General features: G+C 40.1%; 1 protein-coding gene across 1 annotated transcript in view; it reads right to left on the bottom strand.

Moving 5' to 3' along the window:
* Window positions 1-5,093, bottom strand: part of lrrn1 (leucine rich repeat neuronal 1) — a 54,514-nt gene extending 49,421 nt beyond the window's left edge. Inside the window, exon 1 of the mRNA XM_068051487.1 lies at window positions 4,746-5,093. The gene's annotated coding sequence lies outside the window, so the exon portion shown is untranslated. The remainder of the gene's footprint in view (window positions 1-4,745) is intronic.
* Between the last annotated feature and the right edge of the window lie 5,366 nt (window positions 5,094-10,459).

Genomic DNA, 10,459 nt, shown 5'->3' on the forward strand with positions numbered 1-10,459 from the left:
TGTGTATTCCTGAATTGGACAGACAGATTATTGCAATGGAATTACTGAAATTTAAGAGTACCAGTAAGTATTAATAGCAAAGTAAATGAATCGTCTTAATCTGCTCCGGATAGACAGTTCTAATGTCTGTGTATCGGTCATTTTAGTAGATCAACTATTAAATGATAAGGAAGCCTATTCTTTGCTAGGGCATGTGTACGCCACAGAATTGAACTCTGATTAGTGCAGTGCAACCTTAAAGGGGATCAAGCATCGTGTCTGCATTTTACTCCATCACCATGGAGCCATATAAATGCCACCACTGTCCAGCTTGGGAACAAAAGAGACAGCTGCACAGTTCACATGTCTGCCAAGACAACCAGATACATGGATGTGAGGCCTTTGTTCACTTTTGCATTCGATGCCGCCACTGAAGCTGCTTCGCTTCGGATAATTAAAGCAGTCAATTAATGAAACGAACTCAGCAGCATTTCAGATTAAAAAGTCAGTTGCAAAACAACAAAAAAACTGGACAAGATTGAGACCCTTCAAACCCTGCGAAAGAAGGTTTGAAGGATGGTGGTGGGGGGGGGGGGGGGGGGGGGGGGGGGGGGGGGGGGGGGGGGGGGGGGGGTTGCATTCGCGAGGAGAATTCTAATCATTGAATGCTTTGGAGACTTTACATTCAACAGAACAGGCAATTTGTTTTTTTTTAAGTAATAAGCATCAAACAGTATCAAAAACATAAATTGAACAGTTGCCACAGTTTGTGGAGCCTGTGCACATCCTACACTTTTCATAGAAATCCAAAACCTTTCATTTGCCAGTGAACCTTATTCAGTAGCAATTAATAATAAGAGTATATCTTTTCCCCCCAGACAGCAAAAAGAGAAATAACCCTTTTTACACTCAAGTTTTCCATTCCTCCCAGTCTACAGACCTTTAGGATAGAAGAATGCTGTCATCCAATTACAATTTATGTTACATTCTTTTTTGCTCTTTTCAAATTTATTGGTATCCATAGCTAGAGGAGTTTGTTCAGTTAGATTTTTAAATTAAAAACATGTCTTGTTTACCCAGATCGCAGATCAAATACCCCGACTGTAGGCAGGAAATTGGTGACATACTCTTGCATTTCTACGAACATTGCTTTCAACCAGTACCGGAGAACAGCTCATGAATGATTCCTTTTTTTGATTTTCCTTTCCTCCGTGAGAAAGTGCCTGGTTCTTTCTTAGTAGCTTCATTGGGATTAGAACTCAGCAGATTTGGGGGTGGAAGTGTTTGATATCTCCATGGTAGTTCAATCTGCTTCCTTCACGGTACTGCAGATACAAATAGCCAAATACTTTCCATATGCCTCTATTACTATCATAGTGTGGTTATAGTTAAGACTCAATACATTGTATACTCCGACACTGCAATTGACGCATAGGGCAAGATTTTAACTCATCCACTTTCAAAGTTAAAATCAGGCCCTATTTATTTCAAAAAGGTCCTTATGGTGGACTCTATGGTATAGTGACTGCCCACGATACTAAGTAAAACCACATCTTTCAACAATCAGAGTAATTTACATTAAATTGTGACAGTTAGACAAGGAGGTTATGGGTTCAGAAAAAAGGAAAATTTAGTCCCAATGGCTAGAAGTTCTTCACACTGTGAACAGACTGCTGGGTAGGGCAGTAGACTCTGGTGCATGTGCGTGACTGTGCATAGACCACCGCTTTTGTTTTAAGTCGTACAAATCTAGATTGGACCTCAAGGCTTCCTCCTCAATCCTATCTGTCTTGTGACTATATAATCCACTCAAGCTTGTATTCACAGCACATGACCCCAGGATGGGGTTAAATTCTAGTTAATACACAGTGGGAAAAAGGGGCTTACTCTGCAACTTCCCAAAGCAAATGCTTCATGGCATTGTGGCAAATTGCCTAAGAGTCAGAGGCAAGATTAATTTGGTGCTATAGTTTGCATTTTATTGAGTGTCAGGAGTAACCATCACTTACAAAATACTTCATAGAAAAGAAGCCAACAGCCTCAGAGAACTTAATAATGCTATTAATGTGTTAATCAATGCCTCCATCCCTGGTAGAAATGACTACATATGCCTTGTCAAATCATGGAGGCCATTTCCATTCCCTACCCCCTGCTGAAACTTCACTGCACTAATGCGCAAAGCCAGCCAGAAGCAATTCAAATGGCCTCATTAATATTTATTCATCATGAAACAAGGTTACAGAACGACAAGTCAAGATGAGTGAATTGGTGTCCTGTAGTAAACCCAAATAGTACAGTGCCGCAACATGGCATCAGCATACTAACTAACCAGGGTATTTCAACCTTGTAACACGAGCCCAAAAGCAAGAACTTTTATCTTATCTTGCTTTTTTGAACCACTTTGTTGACATGGGACAGGTGACTGTAGTTTGACTTCAGTAATGCAACTGAATATACAAGCCATGTTCACTAATCAAACCTCAACAGGGTTTTGTGTTGGATAGAAGAATTATTGACAGTGCATGCTGCTAAACTATATCGAGCAAGTCAGGAGAGTGTCACTAATTACATCACTGTGGTACATCTGTGCTCATGCAAAATGATGTTCCAAATCTTCAGCAGATTTAAGACTTTGGTCTGTAAGTAACCCGATGGTAACACATGAAATCTAGTCCCAGTATTTACAAACTTCCTTAAATCTTAATTTCGTGTGTGAATCATTATTTATCAGTTCCTGTCCAATGAATAGCAAATTGACATGTACCACCACACACTGCAATGTTATTTATATGGGGGCAAGTTTTTAAAGCTCTCAGCACTAATACCCACAGACTAAAGAGTGGAGTGTACCAGGAATTTTTAATTGGGTTATTATTTGAAAGTGAAACTTCATTAAATTCCAATGACTTTGCTTCAATTAACCCTTTAAGTGAAGGTGGTGGTCACGGATTTAAAATGAGCATTATTTAATTGTCAGACCACGATTTGACACAAACTCATTTACATACTTAACATTAAGTGATTAAGTGCACACAAATGCCATGTGCAGCTTAAAACTCCATTAGGAAGATTTTTAAATCTTCCTGACTTAGTAGTACAATGAACTCAAACAACTCATTCCATTTACTTTCACTAAGATGTGGAGTATTACATATCATTAACATTCATTTATCTGCTTCCATTGCAAAACCCCAAAAATAACTGAAGACAGCACTGATGTTCTACATAGCTTTTCATAAATGTACATTCACAAATGCTAAAATAATTTGTGCTAATTAAATTAGCTCTAGCACTACACTCATAACATACAAACACTGGAGATGAATTCCTATAACAGAAACCCACTCTGCCCATAACAGTTTTATGGACTCATCTTTCCACTGTTACTATGCTGCTCCTTTGTTAATGCTTTCAGAAACCATTAAGTGAATGATTGTTAATTCACCTCCCTTTGTGCCCCATCTTTTAAGCACTTCTAAAGTAAAGGGACTGCAGGATTGTGAAATTAAAATCAGGCAAATACAAGGAATTACAAAAGCTCTTTTTACCCAAACATTTTTTGGTTAAAGTTGTATTCACTACATTAGTACATGAAGGGAAGGACACTGCAAAGATATGGACTTTAATATAAAAATGAACATGTAAATTTCTCCAGAAGCTCAGAACAGCAAATTGCAATTGCTCAGCTTTATATTTTGAAATTTTTCATTAAACAAACATCTCATCACACCGTCCAACACTTTAACAACTCTCACATAGTCTTTCAACACATTTTCATGTTAAGGCAAACAAATTTTTTTTAAAAAACTGCTAGAAAAAGTATCACAGTATCCAAATTGAGACAGAACTTGGTAGCGGTTTGGGGGGGGGGGGGGGGGGGGGGGGGAGAAGAGAGAGAGGAGGGGAGGGACGGAGGATACATTCCCCCCCCCCCCCCCCCCCCCCCCCAAAAAAAAGCCAATTCTTTTGTAGAAGCAGCAACTTATTCCCCTTCCCCCACTTTTCTTTCCCCAAAAAGGAAAACAGCTGCTAAGGGAATGAGAGGCAAGCGAGCACAAAGTGAGGCAGGGCAACATTTGTATACTCTAAACAGAGAGCACGACAGCAGCTGCTCGTCTTGTTTGCATTCCTTTAGACCATCTCATTTGGCAGTTCAGACTCCTTTCAAACTAGAATGTTTGGATGCCCCTTGAATACCACCTCCCGAAGGGGGAGGGGAGGAATGGGAAGATTATGCCCTTCACGTGAATAGTCTATTCATCGGCTTTATATCAGGTCTGGGACCCTATCACACAGCCCGAAGCAAACACTGACAGCTAGTTAATGGCCAGATTCACACGCGATCTCATACACACAACTTGCTAGCAGCCTTTTGTCTGGGAACCCTTCTTGTACGACGCTAGGACGAAGTGCAGAGGGTGCTGCCTTTCAAGAGTACGACAGACAGCAGCGAAGGTGAAGGGCTCTTCCCAACCCCTTCATAAGCTTTAAAGGTGACAGCGGACTCTGATCTTAGAACACAGGGCCCCACGCTGGGCTTTCACTCCTTCTTTAGGGCCTATTGTCTCTTCAGATTCCTGTGTGTGAATAGAGGCAGGAAAGCTCCTTCCAGAATGCAGTCGCATTTAAATGCAAATCAAGAGATTAGGGGACACACATGCCTCTGCTTAGCAATCATTTCAACTTAAAAACTAATAAAAAATAATTGCTCGAAGAATTACACAATCTAACACAAGCACGAGAGAATAAAAATAGCAGTGCCTTACCCAAGTAAACTGAAGTGTTGTCTCCAGCTGCAGGTTATATACTTGAGAGGAAACTGCTTGCACAGTGAATGAGGCACTCAGCAGTGTTGTGTGCAGTCCACTGTGAAGGACTCATTTAGTTGATTGCAAACACTCAACAGTCTCCTTTTCTCACTCTCTCTGTTTTCAGGCTTTCAGCAGCATTTCTTCCATCAGCTTCTGCGCAAAAAAAAAAACTAAAGATTCAAATTCTTTAATGGTATTTCTGTTGCCTGTAAGAAATCTCTGCTGACTGCACACGAGGTTTTTCCTAGCTCACAGAATCCACTGTTCCCAGCGCAGGCTTCTTCCACTGCTTTTGGTACTGTTAGCACCTGGTGCTATAATACAGCAATGAGCTGACTCCTAGCACTTGATTGGTGGATGCCTGCTGTCTATCAAAGTACATTCAGACAAGCAGAAGCCCATCTGCAAAGCTTGCTGTAGATACAAAAGAAAGGGGTCTGACCGGGGAGGAGTTGGCGTGAGAACACAGGGTAGCGGGGTTTTTTTTCCCAGCTTTATTTTCCTGTAAATGTTGATTGATGAGTTCCAAAGGAACGTGGTAATAGAACAGAATGTTACAGCTCAGATCTATGAGTTGTTTCTGAAGTTTAGTCTCCTTATCTTAAAAACTCCTAAATATCGGATGGCTCACATCCAGAGATTATAGAGAAGGTTTGAAAAACTACTCCAGTTTGTTTCATAGACTGATGGAACAAAATGCTCTCCCCAGATTCTTGCACTGGAGTGCAAAAATTCTTCTGTAGTCCTTTGGCTGCATGTCCGTCACAGCCTAAATGGAGAAATGAGGGTCAGAATCCATATTTTAATGAGGCTGGATTTAATTAATAAAATGACTAATCGGTGGGAAAGCTCCGAGCAAATATAATGTATGCAGCAAACAAAAATTACTACAGCAAACAGACGGACATTAAGTACTGACGTTTTTTAAAATGTGGCATTCATATATGATTTTTATTTTCTCATCCCTAAGATTATTTTTATTTTTTAATTGAAACGTTACTGAGAAAATAAGTCTAAACCTGTTCAGCTGAATTGGAAATAGCTAAAAATTAATTCTAAAGCTGATCTGCTTGCTGATGCTGAGGTTATGGGTAAATATTAAATCAGTTTTCTTAAAGCTTGAGATCTGTGCTGCTTTAATGGTCTTTGTAAGACTGAAACAGCATTACAGTAATCAAACAAAACTGGATGTGTCACTTTAAATCTGAAAGCTATCCAGATCTTCTGCTTCCTAATTACTTTCTGCCCCTTTATTTTCTTACCATTTCCACACATGGCTACCAATACTATTCTTACGACTGGTGATACGTGACAGTAGTCTCAGATCCAGCCTAGTATGTTTATGAATATGATGAAGGACAAGTAGAGCTTGATTGACATGACAAAATGTGCATTTGCATTTCTGCAGTTTTATTTTTAGTATTTTTTAATTTCCATTCTCCTGCTTTGAATCTCACTGGACAATGGCTGAGAGATGAGTAGGGGACCTTGCAAAAATTGTTCGATACCATTCTTCGGCCTGCTAACACTGCAGGAGTGTTCTGGATTCTCCAGGAATTAAAAATTAATCTCCTGGCGGCTACTGTGGGTAACCCAGGAGAAAAATCATAGGGGCATTAAAAAAAAAATAACTATGCTTTTTTCCCTTTTTTTGAATACTTTCATCCATTATTTACATAAACATTGGAGATAGGGAGGAAAAAAGGCTGTTTGACTGGAGATGCAGTGCCCCTCCCTGTGGTGAGCAACAATGGACCTGGATGTGGCTTCTCCACACCTTCTTTGTTTCAGAAGAACCCATTTAGTTCAGCAATAACTTTTGATGGGTAAAGGATGGAAGTAATTGACACCTCTTATCTTGGAATATATCCCTTTTGTCCTTAACAGACAGTAAGATAGTTTGAATCTACAAGGCCAGGTCGTTTGACCTTCGGCAGCCATTTTGCAGCACATTGTCCACTTTTTTAAAGGAAAATCAATTTTCATAACTCTTCAGTTTGGGTAAAAATTTGCATCTTCCCTGAGGGGAATATTTTATGGGTATTGGACACTTCTTGAAAGGCATTCAAACACAAATTTATTTCCTCGGTTTTCTTCTCTCATCCTAGTTGACTGTTGTTAGAGTGGGATTAATGGTCTGCCTATCTGTTTGCCTCTGACATGTTTCATTGTGTGTGTGTGTGTGTGTGTGTGTGTCTGCTTCCTTTTGGCTCCCATGGAGTTCTAAATCCAGATGCAGTTCTCCAATTCTCTGATGTCAATAAACGCAATCTTGTCTCTCTCCAGTTCTGGCTAATTTTCAAACGTCTTTCGAAAAAGAGTTTCAGCACCTCAGAGATGCTTGGGGCGTGGAGCCAGGAGGGAAGCAGAAACATATATAGCTGCAATATGGTTCAGAGCAGGTTTGATATAGAACAGCTCCACACTCCCTAAGGTGATACTCCTCATGTTAAAGCCTTCTGCTTTCAATGCAGAGACTTCAAAATTAATTTCTCATTAAAAGGACATTTATTTGCAGTTATCCCTTTTCACTGCAGTGTTATGTTTAAAAAAATCAAGAGTATGTAGTTCTTGCCATTGAATTCTTAAATAAATTATACATTTCTTTATCCTAAGACTTCAGAAAAATTTCACATGTTTATATTGCCAGTTTCTGTTACATTCATATTTCTAATCTTTTTATTCATTGCAATTAGTTATAATCATTGAAATAAAATTATATGCAAAAACAAAGCTCAGCTCTGAGTCATATTCAGCAAGTTCATTACAACTTCATCTTCTGTGCTTGTACAATTGAAAAGCCTTTGAGATGGACTCAATTTTCCTGCACAAATTCTTCAATGGGCCCCCCATCGCTCATGCAGATCTCGTGTATTAGACTGCTGCCTGTACAACAGTTTCTTTAAAAAGGCAATAAAGGAAGCTCACCAAGTTTTGATGGGGGCTAAGAAATTCATGGAAACTTCCCCCGATAATGCTCCAGGTGAAGATCTTTCAGGTCAGAGCAGGGGTCAAGATCAGCGCCAAATGCCAACTTGTTGTCAAATGTGACAGCAAAGGGCAGCTCTATGCCTGTTAGTGTGGGAGGTTGCGGCCTAAACATAGGGAATGGGCAGGCAGGATAAGGAGAGAGAAATTGAGCTCTGTCATCACTTGGTGTCACCTGTCAACAACAGCTTCGTCTCTACCATGAACCTTGTTCCCCAGAGGATGGAGTCATGACATCAACTGGGATTGGCAATGTCACAAACAGAGCATGGTCCCTGGGATAAACAGCAAAGAGGGATGGATGAACTGAATTCAATGGAAGGAAAATTGGGAGGTTTATAATGGTATTAAAACAGAAAATGCTGGATATATTTACCAGCTTGGCATTTGTGGAGTGAGAAACAGCAATAATGTTTCAGATTGATGACCTTTCATCAGAACTCTGGCTGTGAAAGCAAGTTTTGGTAGATACCTTATCAAACACGAAAAAGGAAGTAGAAAGCAATGAAGGGGAACAAGGTAGAACAGACAAATGGAAATCCCATTGGAGAGAAGAGCATAATTTCTTTAACAAAAGCAAAATACTGCAGATGCTGGAAATCTGAAATTCGAACAAGAAATGCTGGAAATACCCAGCAGGTCTGGCAGCATCTGTAGAGAGAGAAACAGATTTAACGTTTCAGGTCGATGACCCATCATTAAAGCTAAAAGTGACCCATGTTGCCAGTGGCTCAAACAACATGCCACTAAAGAAAGTTGGAGCAAAAGCATTTCAGCAATTTGATTGGGCAGTTTTGTGATAACAGCTGATGTGTGTTTTGCTGCTTTGAAACAAAAAGAGTAATTTGACTGGTCGCCATTGATACGATTGTTGATTAGCAGCTTTTGCTACTTGACTAGTGAATGCAACTGTGTTTTGATTTGACTGACAGATAATCAATTAGATATTTGAGCTAGTCAGCACAGATAGTGTATCAGACAGTGCTTGTTTAAGTTAATGTGATTTTTTTTTGACCCATGGAAGCTCGATGGCTCTATAAGTTGTCATACTATAGAATCACATTATTACATACATACTTCTGATATCCTACAGCATTGCTCACAACAAGAAGTTGAATTTTTGTAAGAACATGGGAATTATGCCAAGTAGCATCATCAGGGATAGAGAATTTGGAACATCCTTAGGATCGGAGATCATTAGAAGGGAGACTTGGTCTGGGATCTCTGGGAGAATTGGAGGCCATCATGGGAACAGGATTACTGGGTGGGGGGAATGTCTCCTAGGGTCCAGGTGTTTCAGCACTGGCATGGGGGTGCAAGGATCTTGTTGTGGGGGAAGAAGTCATGAGGATAAAATCCAGGAAGACTAGGGAAGAGGATAGGGCAGGAAAGTGGAGTTGATATAAAAATTCAACCATGATCTCATTGAATGGCAGAGCATACTCGATGGACTGTATGGCCTATTCCTGCTCCAATTTCTTATGGTGGGAAAAACAGGAACATCACACAGGAAGACAACGGTCCCTCCAGCCCCCCTCCTCCCACTGCAATTCTATGGGCCTCCCCGCCTCCTAACCCATCTCAGGGGAGCCCATTAAATTCAGCCCTCTTTGTGTCCTCCTCACAACTTGCTTTCCTAACTATTTTTGTATTGTCTGCAAATTTGGCTACAATACACGCAGTCCCTTCATCCAAGTCATTGATGTAGATTGTAAGTAGTTGAGGCCCCAGCACCGATCCCTGTGGCACTCCACTAGTTACAGTTTGCCAACCTGAAAATGTTTCATTTATCCTGATTCTCTGTTTCCTGTTAGTTAGCCAATCCTCTATCTATGCTAATATATTACACCCAACACCATGAGATTTTATTTTATGTAATAACCTTTTATGTGGCAGCTTATCAAATGCCTTTTGGAAATCCAGAAACACTACATCTACTTGTTCCCCTTTATCCATCCTGCTTTTTAAATCTTCAAAGAACTCTAATAAATTTGTCTAGTATGATTTCCCTTTCATAAAACCATGTTGATTCTGCTTGATTGCATTATGATTTCCTAAATGTCCTGCTACTACTTTCTTATTAATGGATTCTAGCATTTTCCCAATGACAGATGTTAGGCTAACTGGCCTATAGTTTCCTGCTTTCTGTTGCACCTACCCCTCCCCAACCTCCCCATCTTGAATGGAGGTGTTACATTTGCGGTTTTCCAATCCGCTGGGACCTTTCCAGAATCCAGGGAATTTTCGAAGATTACAACCAATGCATCCACTACCTCTGGGACAGAAGAGCAAAGTGATCCAGGGATACAGGTGAACAAAATATTTAAAAGCAGGCTTGCAAGTCAGCAAAGCAATTAAAGATGCTTCAACAACACAAAAGCAAAATACTGCGGATGCTGGAAATCTGAAACATAAACGGAAAATGCTGGAAGTACTCAGCAGGTGTGGCAGCTTCTGTGGAGAGAAAAACAGAGTTAATATTTCAGGTTGTGACCGTTCATCTGATCAGTTGCTGCCTGACCTGCTGAGTATTTCCAGCATTTTTTGTTTTTGAATTTAAAATGCTAACCAAGAATTGGGATTTATTTCTAAGGGTGTAGAATTCAAAGGTAATGAAATTATCTTAAACTTGTGTAGGATCCTGGTCAGGCTACACTGGTCTCCATACCATAAAAAGGATA

The sequence above is a fragment of the Heterodontus francisci genome, chromosome 19 (genome assembly GCF_036365525.1).
Source record: "Heterodontus francisci isolate sHetFra1 chromosome 19, sHetFra1.hap1, whole genome shotgun sequence".
Taxonomy (NCBI): Eukaryota; Metazoa; Chordata; class Chondrichthyes; order Heterodontiformes; family Heterodontidae; genus Heterodontus; species Heterodontus francisci.